At 38.0% G+C, this 21090-nt stretch overlaps 1 protein-coding gene across 3 annotated transcripts in view; it reads right to left on the bottom strand.

Moving 5' to 3' along the window:
* ZNF362 (zinc finger protein 362) overlaps positions 1-12663 on the bottom strand; it is a 127994-nt gene extending 115331 nt beyond the window's left edge. For all 3 annotated transcript variants that reach the window (XM_053690197.1, XM_053690196.1, XM_053690195.1), the window contains exon 1: positions 12519-12663. The gene's annotated coding sequence lies outside the window, so the exon portion shown is untranslated. The remainder of the gene's footprint in view (positions 1-12518) is intronic.
* Between the last annotated feature and the right edge of the window lie 8427 nt (positions 12664-21090).

Here is a 21090-nt window from a genome sequence, read left to right on the forward strand (position 1 = left end):
TTGTCCTTTCAAGGAACTTGCAGACAAACCCTTATCCAAACCATCCTGAAGGAACTGTAAAATTCTAGGAATTCTAAAAGAATGCCAGGAGAATTTATGAGAAGAACACCATGAAATGTAAGTCTTCCAAACTCTATAATAAATCTTTCTAGAGACAGATTTACAAGCTTGTAACATAGTATTAATCACTGAGTCAGAGAAACCTCTATGACTTAGAACTAAGCGTTCAATTTCCATACCTTCAAATTTAATGATTTGAGATCCTGATGAAAAAACTGACCTTAAGATAGTAGGTCCAGCCGTAACGGAAGTGGCCAAGGCGGGCAACTGGACATCCCAACCAGATCCGCGTACCAAAACCTGTGTGGCCATCCTGGAGCCACCAGCAACACAAAAGACTGTTCCATGAGGATTTTGGAGATCACTCTTGGAAAGAGAACTAGAGGCGGGAAGATGTAAGCAGGTTGATAACACCAAGGAAGTGTCAGCGCATCCACTGCTTCCGCCTGAACATCCCTGGACAGGTATCTGGGAAGCCCCCACATCTGAACAATCTGAGAAAACACATCTGGATGGAGAGACCACTCCCCTAGATGTAAAGTCTGGCGGCTGAGATAATCGCCTCCCAATTGTCTACGCCTGGGATATGCACCGCAGAGATTAGACAGGAGCTGGATTCCGCCCAGGCAAGTATCCGAGATACTTCTTTCATAGCTTGGGGACTGTGAGTCCCACCCTGATGATTGACATAAGCCACAGTTGTGATATTGTCTGTCTGAAAACAAATGAACTGTTCTCTTTTTAGCAGAGACCAGAACTGAAGAGCCCTGAGAATTGCAGAGTTGTAAAATATTTATTGGTAATCTCGCCTCTTGAGATTTCCAAACCCCTTGTGCTGTCAGAGATCCCCAAACAGCTCCCCAACCTGAAAGACTCTCATCTGTTGTAATCACAGTCCAGGTTGGGTGAACAAAAGAAGCCCCTTGAACCAAACAATGGTGATCTATACACCATGTCAGAGAGTGTCGTACATTGGGATTCAAAGATATTAATTGTGATATCTTTGTATAATCCCTGCACCATTGATTCAGCATACAAAGCTGTAGAGGTCTCATGTGAAAACGAGCAAAGGGGATCACGTCCGACGCTGCAGTCATGAGACCTAAAACTTCCATGCACATAGCCACTGAAGGGAATGACTGAGACTGAAGAAGCCGGCATGCTGCAACCAATTTTAAACGTCTCTTGTCTGTTAGAGACAGAGTCATGGACACTGAATCTATCTGGAAGCCTAAAAAGGTGACCCTTGTCTGAGGAATCAAGAAACTTTTTGGTAAATTGATCCTCCAACCATGTTTCCGAAGAAACAACACTAGTTGATTTGTGTGAGATTCTGCAGTATGTAAAGACTGCGCTAGTACCAAGATATCGTCCAAATAAGTAAACAACGCAATACCCTGTTCTATGATTACAGATAGTAGGGCACCCAGAACCTTTGAAAAGATTCTTGGAGCTGTTGCTAGGCCAAATGGAAGAGCAACAAATTGGTAATGCTTGTCTAGAAAAGAGAATCTCAGAAACTGAAAGTGTTCTGGATGAATCAGAATATGAAGGTATGCATCCTGCAAGTCTATTGTGGGCATATAAGGTCCTCGCTGAACAAAAGGCAGAATAGTCCTTATAGTCACCATCTTGAAAGTTGGTACTCTTACATAACTATTCAAAATTTTTAGATCCAGAACTGGTCTGAATAAATATTCTTTCTTCATGCGGATTTAGGGCTGACTTTGGTTTCCTAAATGGCTTGGATTTATTCCAATTTGAGGAAGGCTTCCAATTGGAAGCAGATTCCTTGGGGGAAGGATTGAGTTTTTGTTCTTTATTCTGACGAAAGGAACGAAAACGGTTAGAAGCCTTAGATTTACCCTTAGGTTTTTTATCCAGAGGCAAAAAAACTCCTTTTCCCCCAGTGATAGTTGAAATAATAGAATCCAACTGAGAACCATATAAATTATTACCTTGGAAAGAAAGAGATAGTAATCTAGATTTAGATGTCATATCAGCATTCCAAGAATTAAGCCACAAAGCTCTTCTAGCTAAAACAGCTAAAGACATGGATCTAACATCAATTCTGATAATATCAAAAATGGCATCACAAATAAAATGATTAGCATGTTGCAGTAAGCGAACAATGCTAGATATGTCAGAATCCAATTCGCGTTGCGCTAAATTGTCCAACCAGAAAGTTGATGCAGCCGCAACATCGGCCAAAGAAATAGCAGGTCTGAGAAGATGACCTGAATATAAATAGGCCTTCCTTAGATAAGATTCAAGCTTCCTATCTAAAGGATCCTTAAAGGAAGTGCTATCTTCCATAGGAATAGTGGTACGTTTAGCAAGTTCAACTTTGGGGATTTTTTCACAAAACTCTATAGATTTTGCTGTAAAGGATACAATTTTTTAAACCTTGAAGAAGGAATAAAAGAAGTACCTGGCTTATTCCATTCCCTAGAAATCATATCAGAAATAGCCTCAGGAATGGGAAAAACCCCTGGGGAAACCACAGGAGGTTTAAAAACAGCATTTAAACGTTTATTAGACTGAACGTCAATAGGACTGGTTACCTCAATATCCAAAGTAATTAACACTTCTTTTAATAAAGAACGCATATACCCTATTTTAAATAAATAAGTAGATTTGTCAGTGTCAATGTCTGAGAAAGGATCTTCTGTTTCAGATAGATCCTCATGAGAAATTTTAAAAGACCTTTTACGTTTATTAGAAGGTGGAAATGCAGACAAAGCCTTCATAATAGAATCAGAAACAAATTCTTTAAAATTTGCAGGTATATCATGCACATTAGAGGTTGAAGGAACTGCAACTGGCAATGTACTATTACTGATTGAAACACTATCTGCATGTAAAAGTTTATCATGACAACTATTACAAATGACATTCGGTGGAATAATTTCTACAACTTTACAACAAATGCACTTAGCTTTGGTAGAACCGATGTCAGGCAGCAATGTTCCAGCAGAAACTTCTGAGGCAGGATCAGATTGGGACATCTTGCACAATGTAAGAGAAAAAGCAACATATAAAGCAAAATTATCTATTTCCTTATATGACAGTTTCAGGAATGAGAAAAAATGCAATAGCATAGGCCTCTGAAAGCAAAAAGCAAGAGGCAAACAAACAAGGGGTATTGAAATAATGAAAAAAATTTGGCGCCAAGTATGACGCACAACGTAACTTAAAGTCTTTTTTGGCGCCAAAAATGACAAACTTGCGTCACTAATGACGCCGCCGTGTGAAAGGTCTCGGCGTCATGTATGACGCCAGAAATTACGAAGTTGCGTTATCAACGTACTTTTTAGCGCCAAAAAAAATTTCCGCGCCAAGAGTGACGCAATAAAGTTTAGCGTTTGACGCACCCGCAGGCCTAATACCAACAATTACAAGAAGTAGTCAATTGAAAAAAAGACTAAACCCCAGGTAAGAAATAAATTTCTTAAAAATGTTTACATTCCCAAATATGAAACTGACAGTCTGCAGAAGGAAATACATGAACCTGACTCATGGCAAATATAAGTACAATACATATATTTAGAACTTTATATAAATGCATAAAGTGAGAGTGTTTTAAGTAATGAAAACATACTTACCAAAAGACACCCATCCACATATAGCAGATAGCCAAACCAGTACTAAAACAGTTATTAGTAGGGGTAATGGTAAATTGAGAGTATATCGTCGATCTGAAAAGGGAGGTAGGAGATGAATCTCTACGACCGATAACAGAGAACCCATGAAAAAGACCCCCGTTAGAGAAATCATTGTATTCAAATCGGTGATACTCCCTTCACGTCCCTCTGACATTCACTGTATTTATAGGCATTTTGAGGTTTGGGAAACTTTGCCCCTCCTGGTAGGATTGTATATCCCATATGTCACTAGCTCATGGACTCTTGCCAATTACATGAAAGAAAGAACGTTTTATTTTTCCCCCATGACATCACATCATCCAGCCCTCAAATGTGGGCCATCTAAGGGATAACATAATTGCCAATGGGACGGCGATTATTTGCATTCAATTACAATATAATTGCGTCAGTCTACGCATGAGCATCTGTCTTTGCTTACTATTGCATGCGCATATTGCGGCACAGAAGCAGACATGACCGAGAGAGGAATAAAAATAATGTATGCGATGATGTTGTGCTAACTCGAGCATGCACATTGCGTTGAGGAATCGCCATCTTCCAACTGGAGTTGTCACCCAGGATTCAAAATCAGTAACGGCAAGAAAATCAGTAAGTTTGGAAAAATGTAACATTTCAAAGACTAATATGTAATAAACAATAAATAAATACAACATGATAAGCATTGGAAATCTTTTGATTGACAAGTATACTATTGAAATATAACTAATCGATTTTTGACTGCAATGTCCCTTTAATCGATAGTGTTTACTGTCCCTTTAAGTAAGGCTGCCACAAAAAAAAACTAAAGGTGCACAGAACCTTGGCAGATAACCCCGAGACATATAAATAATAATGTCTATGCCTAAGAAAAACTGCCACTCTGCTAAAAGTATTCAAGAGACACCCAAAGTGGTGATACCTTACAGACAGGATGAGGCCCTTTACCCCAAGTAAAAAAGCCAGACTAGAGGAAGAGGTCAGTTGTTATAGCAACAGCAAATACCACATTTACTAAGTGTGAAGACTATACAGAATATCTAATATTGTATTACTAACAGTGGGTTCTGCTGCTGTCTGAGAAGTATTACACACACACACCAGACACCACATATTCCTGAAAATAACTCCTTTATTTCTAATATTAGCAAAGAATTCTCCAACAGGTTTCCTGACAATGCACTGTAAGGGACAGTGAACATAAAAAAAGCATTTTGCACCAGAATTAACCATTTGTTTCCTCTTGTAAACAACAGGGTTAAAGGGACAGGAAAACGCAAAAATGTATTTTGTGATTTGGATAGAACATACAATTTTAAACAAGCTAGCTGAACACATCTAGTTAACCAATCACAAGAGACAAATATGTGCAGGCACCAATCAGCAGCTAGTTACCACTATTGTAGGATATGTGTGTATTCTTTTTCAACAAGGAATACTAAAAGAACAAAGCACATTTGAAAATAGAAGTGAATTTAGTGTCTTAAAATTACATTCACTATCTGAATCATGCACGTTTAATTTTGACTTTTCTCTCCCTTTAACAAAACAACTTAGGTTCCTGTGATACACAAATGAAACTAGCTCTATAGAGATAATATAGCAAGACATCAGTGTGTGATAAGATTGTGGGGTATATATTATTCTCCCTCTAAAGGTCCCCAGTCAGTGGCCTAAACTCACCAACCCTAAAGCCCTTCATATACTCCCTGCCCTGTCTGATCCTATTCACTTCAGGTGAGCAAGGACGTTACACTTCCCTACAGTTCTCACAGGACAGCAAGCTTAAAGGGTCATGAAACCCAAAATGTATCTTTTATAACTCAGACAGAGCATACAATTTTTAAGATGTTTCCATTTCATTTGTATTATCAAATAAAGATCTACAGGTAGCCCTCAGTTTACGCCGGGGTTAGGTCCCAGAAGGAATGGTTGTAAATCGAAACCGTTGTAAATTGAAACCTAGTTTATAATGTAAGTCAATGGGAAGTGAGGGAGTTAGGTTCCAGGCCCTTCTCAAAATTGTCATAAGTAACACCTAATACATTATTTTTAAAGCTTTGAAATGAAGACTTTAAATGCTAAACAGCATTATAAACATAATAAAATAATCACACAACACAGAATATATAAATAAACTAAGTTAAATGAACAAAACCATTTGCTAAACAGCATTATAAACCTAATAAAATAAGCACACAACACAGACTTCACTTGCATTTATCTGCAAACAGTTCTTTCTATGCATTCCAATCTGGACTGATTTATAGACAGGTAGATCTTGTTCCTCTGAAATCTGCTCGATAGCTCAGGTCTGGTTAAACTAATTCATTTCAGCTTGCTTGGCTTTGCTGCAACACAAGCGGACAGCTCCACCTACTGGCTATTTTAATCAATGCACTGCTTCTTAATGCTTTTCAATAGCAGTCACATGACTGGAAAAAAAGGTTGTTATTCTGAAACAGGTGTAAATTGAACCGTTGTAAATCGAGGGCCACCTGTATATAGTTTGTAGTAAATGTCTGGAGCACTAAATGGCAGAAAAGGTGCTGCTAAAGTTCCCTTACTTTTTCAACAAAGGATACCAAGAAACTGATAAACATATTTAAAAGGGATATAAAACAATTTTTTTCCGCTCATGATTCACGTAGAGCATGTAATTTTAAAAATCTTTCCAATTTTTTCTGTTATCTAATTTGCCAAGTTCAAAAGAATATCTAGGTAAGCTCGGTAGCAGCAAAGCACTACTGAGAACTAGCTGATGATTGGTGCCTGCACATATACTGCCTCTTGTGATTGGTTTACTTGATATGTTCAGCTAGCTGCCAATAGAGCATTGCAGCTCCCTCAACAAAGGATACCAAGAAGACAAAGCAAAATTGATAATAGAAGTAAATTAGAAAGCTGTTTAAAATTGTATGCTCTGAATTGTGAAAAACATTTTGTGGTGTATGTCCCTTTAATACTTAGGAGCCAAACATTTATTTTTAGGATAGTGAGGGGTGTTTGTAGATAAAAATGTTATTTAAAATAAAAAAAATAAAAAAATTACAGGAAAAATATACAAGCAGATTATTTCCTTAAAGGGACAGTATACACTATTTTTATATAACTGCATGTAATAGACACTACTATAAAGAATAAGATGCACAGATACTGATATAAAAATCCAGTATAAAACCGTTTTAAAACTTACTTAGAAGCTCCCAGTTTAACACTGTTGAAAAGGTTAACTGGAACACCCACTGCAAGTGGGAAATAGCAGACACTCTCCCTCCCCCTTCCTCTGCATATGAAAAGACCCTTTACACAAACAGGAGCGAGCTGGAGTAGGTATACACCAGTATACTCCTAAAACATTGGGGTCTGAAAATCAGCAAAACTATACATTTTTTATAAAAACACTACCACATGGGCTATATAAATGGATAATCTAAAAAACATTTATGCAAAGAAAAAGCTAGTGTATAATGTCCCTTTAACACAAAAAAAACTAGAACATTTATAATGATAAATAGCTAACATTAAAAGGTAGGGTTGCACCGATACCATTTTTTTATGACCGAGTACAAGTACCGATACTTGTTTTCAAATACTCGCAGATACCAATTACCGATACTTTTTTTTTTTAATGTCATGTGACAGTTTACCAAGCACAATACAGACTAATTATTTAAGATTCCTTCTTTATAATTATAAAGGACTGTAATTCAAAAGACATTATGAAATAATAAAACAGTTGTATTTGTCAAAAGTTTACTGAACATGTTTATAAATAAAAAATATTACAATAAAATATTACATTTAAAGGGGTGATGCAATTGGGTTGTAGGGCTATTATATAACATCAATCTGACATTTGTATGGAGGTTCGACTCTAAGTTGAACAGTCTTTCACTTTCCACCATACTGCATGGGGCAGAAAGATATTTTGGGCCATTTTAGCCAGAGCTGGAAATCACAGTTTATTAACTGCCCAGTACTTCAGGGGTTTGTCTGAACGAGGTACAGTGATCTCTACTACAATAATACAAATAACAGCAATTTGTATTGGCAGAACAGTAGTAAACAATTTTTAGTTTAGTCTCCACTCCAGTTTAAAATGAAATGGGAACATGCAGTTTGACAAAACGCCACAAGGTAGCATATAGGTAGTAAGTGGAGGTATCGGTTTAAGTATCGGTGTATTTGCACGAGTACAAGTACTCATGCAAATACTTGGTATCGATACTGATACTAGTATCGGTATCGGTGCAACCCTAATTAAAGGGATAGTAAACCCCAAAATGTTCTATTATTCAGATAGAACATACAATTTTAAGCAACTTTACAATTTAATTCTATTACAATTTGTCTTCATTCTCTTGCTATCCATTGCTGAAGGGAGAGCATAGCACTAATGACAGGAAGCTGAAAATATCTATTTAGCCAATCACAAGAGACAAATGTGTGCAGGCACCAATTAGCAGCAGCTGCCACTAGTGTAGGATATGTGCGTATTCATTTTTTAACAAGGGATACCAAGAGAACGAAGCACATTTGAAAATAGAAGTGAATTTAAAAGTGTCTTAAAATGACCTGCTCTATCTGAATCATGCAAGTTTCCTATCCCTTTAAGAAATGCAAGTAACATTTAGAATCCAAGGCTCATTAGATTTGTTGACATGTTACAGAGAGGTACAATCTCCATAACGGGATATTAAACTCACAATGTTTCTTCTTAAAAACAGGTTTACTTATGCACAATTAAACTTTGCAATGTACTTTTGAATATTTTGTCTGATTTTCCTGTAATTTATCTTTAAATATTATATTTTCACTGCCCAGAGAAGATGAATTAAAGAACCCTGACCCTCCTACATGCTGCAAAGTGATTGGTTGATTTGTGCAGGACCTAATTGGTCACAATAAAACAAGTAAAAAAATAAACATCCAATAGGCTTTGTCCTGTGCCTGCAAACCAGTATAAATATAACAAAATAACTGTTTTTGTAAGAAGGTATGTTGCAATCAGTGATTGGTTTATTAATTTTAAAAAAAAAATGTCCCTTTAATTTTATTCTAGGAGTTTTTGCATGTTACAAAATGAATTAAAGGGACATGAAACCCCATTTTCTTTCATAATTCAGATAGTGCATACAACTTTCTAATCTACTACTACTATCAAATTTTCTTCATTACCTTAGTATTCTTTGGTGAAGGAGCAACAATACACTACTAGGAGCTAGCTGAATACAACAGGTAAGCCAATGACAAGAGGCATATATGTACAGCCACCAATCACCAGATAGCTCCCAGTAATGCATTGCTGCTCCTGAGCCTACCCAGGTATGCTCTATAACAAAGTATATTAAGAAAACAAAGGAAATTAGATAATATACTGTAAGTTGTTTAAATTGGCATGCTTTGTTTAAATTATGAAAGTCTAATTTTGACCTTACTGTCCCTTCAAAATGACCAACTTATACTGCATGTACAAGTGTATATAAACATGCAAACATATGGGGTTAAAGTGATTGAAAATTTTCTTATTGTAATGCACAGTATATACAATTAGCCTTCAAAACAGGGGCAGTTTTATTGATTACATTTTTTAAAAAACACTTTCTTTGTTAAATATTTACAATTTGGAGATAGTAAACATTGCGTTGTTCCTTCACCCGCTTCTCATCCTTCTTTTAGCTGTGCGATTACGAATCTGGCTTCATCCAATCATTGCGTGCCCCATGAGTTGGATGCCATGCGGGGCACACAACGATTGGATGAAGCCGGATTCGTCATAGCACAGTTAAAAGAAAGATGAGATGCGGGCGGAGGAACGGTGCAATGTTTACCAAATGGTAAATATTTAACAAAGAAAGTGTTTTAAAAGTATCATTTTTCTTTGTTGAAAGCAAGGATGTAAGCTTAGGAGCCGTCCATTTATGGACCACTACATGGCGGCAGTTTTGTAAGAAAAAATGTAATACAATCTGTGTGAAGTGGATTGAGCAGGGAAAGAGTACAAGTATTTTGTATAAATAAATAAAAAATACTACTTGTATGTTTCTGGGGAGCAAGGAATACTCTTCACTGCTTTAGAGAAGAGATTCATAATGTACATTTTCTATCAAAATCTTATATGACCATATCGTAGACAAAAACTAAAAAATGAGCCAAAATATGGGAATCTGACTTTCTTCAAACAAATCTTTTTTAATGATATGGTTACAGACTTGTATGAAAATAATCTTTTTAACCAAAGTGTACAAAATCTTGAAAAACAAAAAACTTGGTCCACAGCTATGGCATAGGTGATATTCGCATACACTGTCCTGGTATATATAAACCAGAGACACACAGCCCTGGCAAATACAAATCTGGGTCAAATGATACATCACCAGCTCACAACCTCATAGCAGAGCCTGGGAATAGTTCTTCACCACTAAAAATAAGCAACATTAGGCTTACTAAGGTTTTATTTAAGAAAAAATAAATAATCCTCCTAGGTGGTATCTGATTGAAGGAGGAGCCAGACAGTGCAAAGTGATTACTGACTTCATCCAATGAAAAGCAGTACAGTAACTTGATCAGGTAACCAACCGCCCATATTGTCATATAGATTAGGAATTCAATCAAGTTTTCCCATCCAATCAGAATTAAGGCCATGCCTCATTATATTATGAAGCTACTACATTCATTCTGATATGGTGTGGAAAATTTACAGAAATAACTCATATGCAGTTTTAGTTATGATGACAAATAAAGTCATTGTCTTGTCTCTAGTTGCTTGGTAACTTCTGGCATTTACGGTTATATAACTGATCATTAACCAATCAAAAGCCAAACAGCACAATTTATAAAATATATATATATATATCTGGTTCCCTAATTAATTAAACATTGACCAGAAGGGCAGAGCAAGACCACATTTGTTATTACCTTAAATAAACATGTTCTAGATATTTTAAAGTTGGCAATACAGGATTTGTTTTGCTAAGTATCCATTGGAATTTTTGTGTGCATAACTGGAATAATTTATTACTGGTATTATTAATAGTAGTAATAATAATAAAAATAAATAAAAACATAATTTACAGCACCCAGAGGTAAATCTATAGGGCTGCCTGAAGCACGTATTGCGGTCTGGATATTTTCTTTTAGTTTATTTGTATTGGGTGTATTTTGTTTAGGGGTCCATAACCATGAGAGAGCATTGGTGTGTTATGGGCTGTGTGCCCATATACCATAATTGGGGTTTGGAGTGTAAAAACCTGTGGGTCCATATACCACCATGAGTGAAGCTTGCATTATTAAGGTGTATATGACTATACTAAATGAGTGAGGCCCGAAATGTTAAGGCATGTGTGCCCATTGTACCCATATACTCTAGCGCTGCGGAATATGTTGGCGCTCTAAAAATAACCAATAATACTTCAGGTGTGTCTTGCAGCAAATGTTGTGCCCCCATGCCACGCGTGAGGTTTGGAGGCCCATTCACAATGAGGTTAGGGTGTTTTCTGCACCCAAATATACTGTGCGTGTGGCTTAAAGTGTATGGGCCGGTGCCCCCCAAAGACAGATGACTGAACCAACTGATCTGTGAAAGTGGTATTTAACAGCAATAATGCCTAATTAATTATGATTGTCCTTAGATATTATTATTATTAGATATTTACATAGATATTGTGTAGCCTTTATTTATATTTGGTGGAACTCTAGTTAGTCGATAAATAGTCATACTCTTGGTGTGATAATGTTAGAGAGGTCTAGGCATTTGGGGTAAATACATTATAGGGAGTTTGTCTTCTTCATATGGTGGGCCTCAAAGTGTATATATATATATATATATATATATATATATATATATATATATATATATATATATATATATATATATATATATATATATGTCTGGGTGTGAAAGAAAAGGCCTACAAGTTTGTATGGGGCATAATACCCCTGGCAGTGTATTTATTCTGCTGGGCAGCCTTGTTATCTGCAAACAGGCCAGTGAGATGTCAGTTTAGCATTTGCTGGCATCATATGGCACCTTATTACCCCAGGCAGGGGTCACAGGTTAGTGCTCTCTGCATGGTTGGCAGTGCTAAACACTGGCCTAAGTTTAGTGAATCCAGGCTACTGTATAAACTTGTGTGTGCTGACTGTGACTCTCCAGTATAAGCTGCTGGGGCTGTGTAAACAAAGGGCAGTAAGTGAGGTGGTCTCGAATAAAATATATACAGCAATGGATAATTACAACAAAAATATTAAAATAAAAACTTGACGAAGTAAACTTTCAATCTTTGAAAACATAAATATATATCATAAATATGAGGTAAAAGCAACACAGAGAGACTGGCTCCCTCAGCACAAACATGTCCAGAAAGAAAAAAAACGCACAAAATGGGAGCTATCCTCCCGCCCGGCCCCGCAGCCTCCCACTCCATCCCGCCCGGCCCCGCACCGCCTCCCCGTCGCCGCTCCCGCATTCTCAGACACATTTTAATAAAAATTTCAGACAAAAGAAAAACAAAAATGGCAGCGCCAGCCCAGCATCCACAGCACAGCCCGACGCCGCCATGTTCTGCAGCACCGAAAGCCGGCGGCCCGGGGGCAGCGACGGGGAGACGGGAACCTGAAATAAATAAAGAAGGGAGGGCGGCGGGAATTTCAGGAGAACCCGATGTACCTCGCTCCCTCCTCCACCGCGCCGGCCCCACGTATAGAATGCTTTGTGTATTCCCTCTCACAATCACGGTGTACCCGGCAGAGGCGAATAAACAGGCCAGACACCGTCACCCGTATCCCCGGCCCCTGGGGGCCCCTCATACTGACCTGGCGCTGAGAGCAGCACACGCAGCAGTAGTGTAGGGCTCAAACCTTCCGGGTCGTGGGTTGATCACTTCTGGGTCTGGCAGCCGGCGGCAGAGGAGCTGCACAGGATGCCATCCCGAGCCCAGAGTCCCCCCGCGCGTCTGCGCCCTCCCCCAGCCCCTCAATCCTGCCTCCCTCCCCAGCCCCCGAATCCTACGCCCTCCCCCGGCAGTAGCAGCCCCCGAATCCTCCCTCCTCGGCCCCTCAATCTTTCTCCCTCCCCCACTAGGTCCCCCCAATATTGCCCCTCCCGCACCACAGTCCCACTCTAAGCCGCACACTTATAATAATTATTATTATTATATGTAAATGTCTGGCATGTGAGGGGTTAACAAACTGCAGATGCCATTATTTAAATAAAAAATGTACATCAGCGAGCCAATTATTTATTTATATATATATATATATATATATATATATATATATATATATATATATATATATATATATATATATATATATATATATATATATATATATATCACTGCTATAAATACTTGCACCTTAATAACTTTTGAACGTGTGTGTGTCTACAAAATATGGGTGCAATTATTTCTTAATTCTTACAAAATATTTCTATTACATTTTAGAATCCATTTTATATCATGAAATAACACATTTATTTCAAAATGGTAGAAGGGCCCCCTCATACAAGAAATGGGTTTGGGTACTGTATACATAATATTACAATAAGGCTGCAGCCAAAAAAAAAATCTGGGTTTATATAGATTTTTTTTTTCCAATTAAAATTGCTATTTTTACAGCACATATATGAGGAAGTTATACCTCAGTTATGTAAAGACAACAGAAATATTATGTTTGGAATATATTCAGTATTCCAGTTTACTGAATATGTTGGGTTCTCTGATGTAAATTATGTATCTTTCCTGATATAACCAAATAACCCTTTGTTTTGCTTTAAGAGTTTAGATATGAAACCTCCCTCAGTAATTATGGCATTTTTTTTAGATACAGATTTAAAATGAGCAATGCATTTATAGTGAGTGTTACAACATTTTATTTAGGAGACAGTGATGCTGGTTTTATAATGGAAAACACTCCTGATCTAAACTTCAAAGAAACAAGTGTTTGGACATTATATAGAAGGGACATGAGACTTGAGACCCCAAATCTTCCCTTGATGATTCAGAAAGAGCATGCTATATTAAGCAACTTTCCAAATTACTTCTAATATCCAATTTTCTCTTTTGGCATCCTTTGTTGATAAGCATACCTAGCGAGTCGCAGGGGCTGGGAGCTAGCTGCAGATCGGTGGCTCAAGTATATATGCCTCTTCTGATTGGTTTACCAATGTGTTCAGTTAGTTCCCAGTATTGCATTGATGCTCCTTCAACAAAGGATAACAAGATAATGAAGCAAAATTGATAATACAAGTAAATTGTAATGTTAAAAAATTGCATGTTCTATCTGAATCATGAAAGAAAAAAATGGGTTTCATGTCCTCGTAAAGGGACATTAAACTCTGAGATGGTAATATAAAATGATACATCATATATATATATATATATATATATATATATATATATATATATATAAAAAACTGCAATATACTTTAATTATTTATTTTGTCCCCTTTTCCTGTTATTCCATTCTGAAATAGTGAGTTTTTTAGTTCCTGTTAGAAATGGAAGTGCAGAACACTGTTATATTCCACACAGCCATTGGCTGCACACTCTAGTGACCTATTTATAACTAGCCACAGTAGAGAAGGTAATCTAAGGTGATAGCTTCTGCCAGAAGCATTTTTGCTAATGCAAGTATATTGCAAAAATTATTCTATTCAAAAGTGAAATGTTTTAATGTATACTTAATGTTTGGGTGTAATGTCCCTTTAAACTTTTTATGATTATGGTACAATAAATCAATAGAATAAAAACAAATTTATATTGTGATATTAAAGAATCTGGACATTTACAATATTGGAATTAATTGGAGGAACAGGGACAAGAGGTGATTGGTTGGTGGTGCCCTATGGAAAGTCATATTTCTGTCCTATCTAGATCACACGTTACATCTACTCTTGAGATCAGATCTGAATCCTAGTGAATCAATGGCCCAGCCATCACCTGAAGAGGCTTCCATGCAGATGGTTAGTGACCTATTGCATCCAGGGTCTAAAGGTTTCCGGGTTTAATGAGGGAGGGGGTATCCTGTAGCAATGGTGTGTTTTAGGAATTGCCAATGTAGGGTTGCTACTTTTCTGGGAATGATCCGGACAGTCTAGGTTTCTATTTGTGTGTCCAGGTTTGAAGCTTAGTCAGACCTGGACATGCAAATGTTCACCTTTGGTGGGAAACGTGGTGCAAATATACACTGCCTAGTAGTACTGTGTGGTACTGTTCTTCTTACTGAGCAATGGCTCGTACATGATGCTTAGCTGTGGTGTGTGTCTGAGTTTGTCTGTGAAAGAGCGAGTGTGTCTTTGTGTTTGTCAGTGTCTGTGTGTGAGTCTGTGCATGAAAGAGTTAGTGTGTTTGTGTGTGTGAGAGAGTTCCTGTGAGAGAATTTGTGTGTCTGTCCGTGAAATAGCGAGTTTGTGTCTTTGTGTTTGTCAGTGTCTGTGTGAGTCTGTGTGTGAAAGAGTTAGTGTGTTTGTGTGTGTGAGTTCCTGTGAGAGAAAGTGTGTTAGTGTGTGTATGTCTGTCCGTGAAAGAGCGAGTGTGTGTCTTTGTGTTTGTCAGTGTCCATGTGAGTCTGTGCGTGAAAGAGTTAGCGTGTTTGTGTGTGTGAGAGAGTTCCTGTGAGAGAATGTGTGTTAGTGTGTGTCCGTGAAAGAGCGAGTGTGTGTCTTTGTGTTTGTCAGTGTCTGTGTGAGTCTGTGCGTGAAAGAGTAAGTGTGTGTGTGTGAGGGAGTTCCTGTGAAAGAATGTGTGTTAGTGTGTGTCTGTCCGTGAAAGAGCGAGTGCGTGTCTGTGTTTGTCAGTGTCTGTGTGAGTCTGTGCGTGAAAGAGTACGTGTGTTTGTGTGTGTGAGAGAGTTCCTGTGAGAGAATGTGTGTTAGTGTGTGTGTGTCTGTCCGTGAAAGAGCAAGTGTGTGTCTTTGTGTTTGTCAGTGTGTGTGTGAGAGTTCCTGTGAGAGAATGTGTGTTAGTGTGTGTCTGTCCGTGAAAGAGCGAGTGTTTGTCTTTGTGTTTGTCAGTGTCTGTGTGAGTCTGTGCGTGAAAGAGTAAGTGTGTTTGTGTGTGTGAGAGAGTTCCTGTGAGAGAATGTGTGTTAGTGTGTGTGTGTGTGTCTGTCCGTGAAAGAGGAAGTGTTTGTCTTTGTGTTTGTCAGTGCCTGTGTGAGTCTGTTTGTGAAAGAGTAAGTGTGTTAGTGTGTATGAGGGAGTTCCTGTGAGATAATGTGTGTTTGTGTGTGTGAGAGAGAGTTCCTGTGAGAGAATGGGTGTGAGTGTATGCGTTAGTGTGTGAGAGCGTGAGTGTCTTTGTGTGTGAGAGTGTATGGGCCAGATTTAACAAGCAGCAGATGCTGCTGTGTCCGCCCGAAGTTTCCGGCTCGCCAGGAAACTTAAGTTAAGAAGCAGCGGTCGTAAGATACGATCGGGATGATTGACAACCCCTGCTAGCGGCTGATTGGCCACGAATGTGCAGGTGGCGGCTTTGCACAAGCATTTCACAAGAAATGCTTGTGCAATGTTAAATGCGGTCAGCCTATGCTGTCAGCATTTAGCGATGTCGGGGGGGGGGGGCATGATTCGCTACACTGAATCATGTCTGCCCGGCATATAATAAATCTACCCCTATGTGTTAGTGTGTGTGTGAGAGGGAGTGTCGTTGTGTGTGTGTGAGAGATAGAAAGTTTGTGAGAGTGTATGTGTTAATGTGTGAGAGTGTGTGTGAACGCAATAGAAAGTGTGTGATAGTGTATGTGGATAGTGTATGTGTTAGTGTGTGTAAGTGAGATAGAAAGTGTGTGAGAGTGAGATAGAAAGTGTGTGAGTGTACAGTATGTGTTAGTGTGAGTGTGTGTGAGAAAGATAGTGTGTGTGTGTGTGTGTGTGTGTGTGTGTGTGAGAGAGAGTGTGAATATCTATGTGAGAGCTTGTGTTTATTTGCTATTGTACGTAGTGTGTACTCTGGGAAAAAAAAATCCTGTGCTGTGCTCGGTGCAAGAGTGTTTGTGTTTGGCCTGAACTAATGGGGGCAACTATATGCCAGTGGCAGTTACAGCAGAGATAGGTCCTCGTCATTCTGAAATTTCCTAGGTAATAAAAAATATGATAGACACTTGGGTTGCAAATGTATTTTTTTAAGGCATAATAAAAAGTTTAATTTTTTTTGGTTCCTCAAAGCAGTTTGTTTTTCTAATTTGGAAGCCGGAGCATTAGAAGATGATTAACCATTGTTTTTTCTTCTAACAGCATGAGTTTATGGGTTAAAAATCCTTCATGCGGAATAAAGGACCATTAGCTACAGTAGAATTACATAATCAACAACTGCATAATAAAAAGACAATGCAAAAAACACTAAGTCTGAATTTTAAATGAGTAGATTTTTTTCTGACAAATTTCAAAGTTAAATGGACAGTCTACTCCAGAATTTTTCTTTAACCCCTTAACAACCGCGATGTGCTATGTACAGTTTACATGTTTATAATAGCGCTATTATACCCTCTTTCCTTCCTTCTGGTCACCGAAAATAGAGCGGCCTCGCTGCTGGTGGCAATACCATGCTATTGATATCAAACCCCATAAGGGTTAAAAAGATAGATAATCTCTTTATTACCCATTCCCCAGATTTGCATAACCAACAATGTTATATTAATATACTTTTTACATCTGAGATTACCTTGTATCTAAGCCTCTGCAGACTGCCCCCTTATCTCAGTTATTTTGACAGACATGCATTTTAGCCAATCAGTGTGGGTTCCTGTATAACTCCACAGGAGTGAGCACAATGTTATCTATATGGCACACATGAACTAGCTCTGTCTAGCTGTGAAAAATTGTCCAAATGCACTGAGATAAGAGGTGGCCTTCAAGGGCTTAGAAATAAGGATATGAGGCTACCTAGGTTTTATCTTTCAACAAAGAATACCAAGAGAACAAACAAATGTAATTATAAAAGTAAATTGGAAAGCTGTTTAAAATTGCATGCTCTATCTGAATCAAGATAGTTTAATTTTAACTAGACTGTCCCTTTAATTCAAATTTCCTTCCCCTCATGTGGCAGTCATCAGCGCTTCACAAAATACATATAAGTAAATACTGTGAATTCTTGCACATGCTCAGAAGGAGCTGGTGCCTCAGAAAGTGTGCATACAAGTAATAAATACAGACATATAAAGATAAATACAAAAAGAGAGAGAAGGGGGAAAAAACACATTTCCATGTATTGATAAACCTCTTTTTTTCTTAATTTAAACCCCTGAGCCTCATTTCCATGTTTATATATCGACAGTAGTGGTATTAACGGGCACAGATTACCAAAGTCCCAATTTATCTTTCCTTAAAATTAGTTAAATGACTCCACATCTTTTTAACTTCTAAATGCTCTTATGTTTTATACTTATCACCATATTTCAGAAATTCTAAATCAGTGTGTTTCTCTACTGATTTTTCCAATGCTTTTAAATCTTGCAATCTCTCATTTTTTTTAGTTTTTAACAATTATATCTGCATATATAAAGATTGTGCACATTTTAATAATAGAAGTGAATTGAAAAGTTGTTTACAACTGTGTTCTCAATCCTAATCATAAAAGTAAATTTTGATTATAGTGTCCATTTATAGGCTAGGTTTTTACTCTGTCATACTGAAACAAAGGAAGAGTCTGTTTCAACCAGATTTTATTTTATTTCACAATATGATCAATTAACTAATTTCTCCAATTTGTGGTAAAATTCTAACACAATTACTGTTAATTAAAAAAAAAAATATCAGCCAATACACATTTGATTTATTCTACATATAACATTACATTACAGTTTTATGATCGAGATTAGTGGTTTTCAATGTTTGAGGTGGGCTTCCTCAGGGGGCACTAGACCATCCAAGGAAAGGCACGGGGAGCAATGACACTTTGCACTATCATATGGAAATCAAAAGCAGCAGCTGATTTGGCAAAACATAGAACGGTTTTTAAGAGCCGACAATGACGCCATGTTGTGGTGGAAAAAGATAAAGAGCGGGGTGTAGGTGTCAGAAAGGCACTGAGGTCGAATTCGCTCAGAGAATGCGTTGTGTTTGTTGACTTGATTAGTAACAAAGTGCAAATTAAAACATTGAGAGAAGTGCTCTTTTGGCTGAGCAGAATCTGCTTTTGAGAGCTATGTGTGAATCCTGGATCCCATGTAAATTCCCCACATTAAAACTAAAAATAAATAATACAATTTTCTTTAAAGAGAAAAAAATAGAAAGCAATATCTATTATCTGGAGGGGGGAGCTGTCTTGTAAATTTTGTCAGAGGGGAGGCCCATTGCCTAAGAATTTGAAAACCCCTTATCGAGATTAACCTTCCCTTGTCTCAATGTATATGTTCATCAGAAGTTAAACTCTACTGGGCGAAGACCTTTATTGTATGTAAGATTTATATTTTACAGATAAAAAGTTGTCCAAGGTAATTACTAAGAAAAAAGATCTCATTCCCAATTACATTGTATGGTACCAGTTCATCTAGTAGCTGTGGTATGTCTGTATCTCAGACCTCAGTAATTTACAGAAACTACAGAGGATGTTGGTTATTGCAGTCACATGTCTGTAACTTTTGGGAATATGTTTTTTTCTCATACCTTAAGAATTTGGAGTCCTAGCAAAGGTTGCCAAAAAGCTACATGTCAAGGGTGGGCAGTCACATGATAACATGCAAATTTTTAGTTGTTGAATTGGAGGCGCTAGATTAACTTCCTGGGATTGCCAATGTCGGTCAGCAACGTATCGTTATTCATTCTAGATGCAAGGACATTTATTGATGCAAAGGGATAAAACCATAGCACAGTCATAATGATGGACGTGTTATGAATCCTTTGAAGCATTTAGAGCAACTTAAAAGAAATACCGGCCCTTATTGTCCTCAAAGAGAATTAGACATTTATTTTTCATCCATCAACACATGGAACCAGTTCTAAAAAGATCCCAAAGCATAAAGCTTTACCTATCAAAAGGAACTGAAATATATATGTACTAGGCGATAAGCCTGCCCAGAGGACAGTCTATTTTAAAAAAAAAAAAAAAACTACAACCCCCAAAGCTAAAATTACAAAAAAATTAAAATTACAGAAAAAAATAAACAAAGCTATCCAAAATAAAAAATTTAAACCTAAACTAATACCCCTATAAAAAAATCCCCCCCCCAAATAAAAACCCCCCCTAATCTAATACTAAACTACCAATAGCCCTTAAACGGCTTTGTAGGGCATTGCCCTAAGTTAAACAGCTCTTTTACCTAAACAAATTACCAATTAACCCCTAACAGTAAAAAAAAAACACCCACCAAACCCCCCAAAATAAAAAAAAAACTAACACTAAAAAAAACTAAACTACCCATTGCCCCTAAAGGGGCATTTGTATTGGCATTGTCCTTAAAAGGGCATTAAGCTCTTTTACTGCCCTTAAAAAGGCAATCAGATCTTTTTCCAGCCTATTAAATCCCTAATCTTAAAAATAAAAAAACCTTCAAAAAAAAAAAAAAAACTAACACTAAGCCCCAAATAGGTACTCACCGTTCCTGAAGTCCGGTGGAGAAGGGCTTCTTCCAGATGGCTCTATCATTTTCTATCTTCATCCGGAGCGAAGGCGGCGTGGAGCGGGGGGAGCGGAGCTGTGATCCTCAGCAGCAGTCCTCACCAGCAGCGCGGAGGTGCGGAGCTGTCTTCCCCTGCGCGTGGATCCTCAGCGGGGGTCCTCAATGGTGGCGGTCCTCGGCGGCACGGAGGCTCCTCTTCATCCGATGTCCGTCGTACACTAAAGATTGAATGGTTGAAGGTAACGCAATCAATTTGGGGTACCTTGCGCTCCTATTGGCTGACATTTTGAAATCAGCCAATAGGATTAGAGCTACTGAAATCCTCTTGGCTGTTCAAATCAGCCGATAAGATTTCAGTAGCTCTCATATAAATATGGGGTACCTTGCATTCAATCTTCAGTGTAAAGAGGAGCCTCCACGCCGCTGAGGACCGCCGCCGTTGAGGATCCACGCTTGGGGGAAGCATGCTCATCACCTCTACTCCACCTTCGCTCCAGATGAAGATAGAAAATGATGGAGCCGCCTGGAAGAAGACCTCCGCCAGACTTCAGGAACGGTGAGTACCTATTTGGGGATTAGTGTTAGGATTATTATTTTTGGTGGGTGGGTTTATTTTTAAGATTAGGGATTTAATGGGATGGAAAAGAGCTGATTGCCCTTTTAAGGGCAGTTAAAGAACAATGCCCATACAAATGACCCTTTAGGGGCAATGGGTACTTTAGATTTTTTTAGTGTTAGTTTTTCTTATTTTGGGGGGTTTGGTGGGTGGGGGGTTTTACTTTTAGGGGGATTTAGTAATTTTTAAATGTAAAAGAGCTGTTTAACTTTG

The sequence above is a fragment of the Bombina bombina genome, chromosome 8, assembly GCF_027579735.1.
Source record: "Bombina bombina isolate aBomBom1 chromosome 8, aBomBom1.pri, whole genome shotgun sequence".
NCBI lineage: Eukaryota > Metazoa > Chordata > Amphibia > Anura > Bombinatoridae > Bombina > Bombina bombina.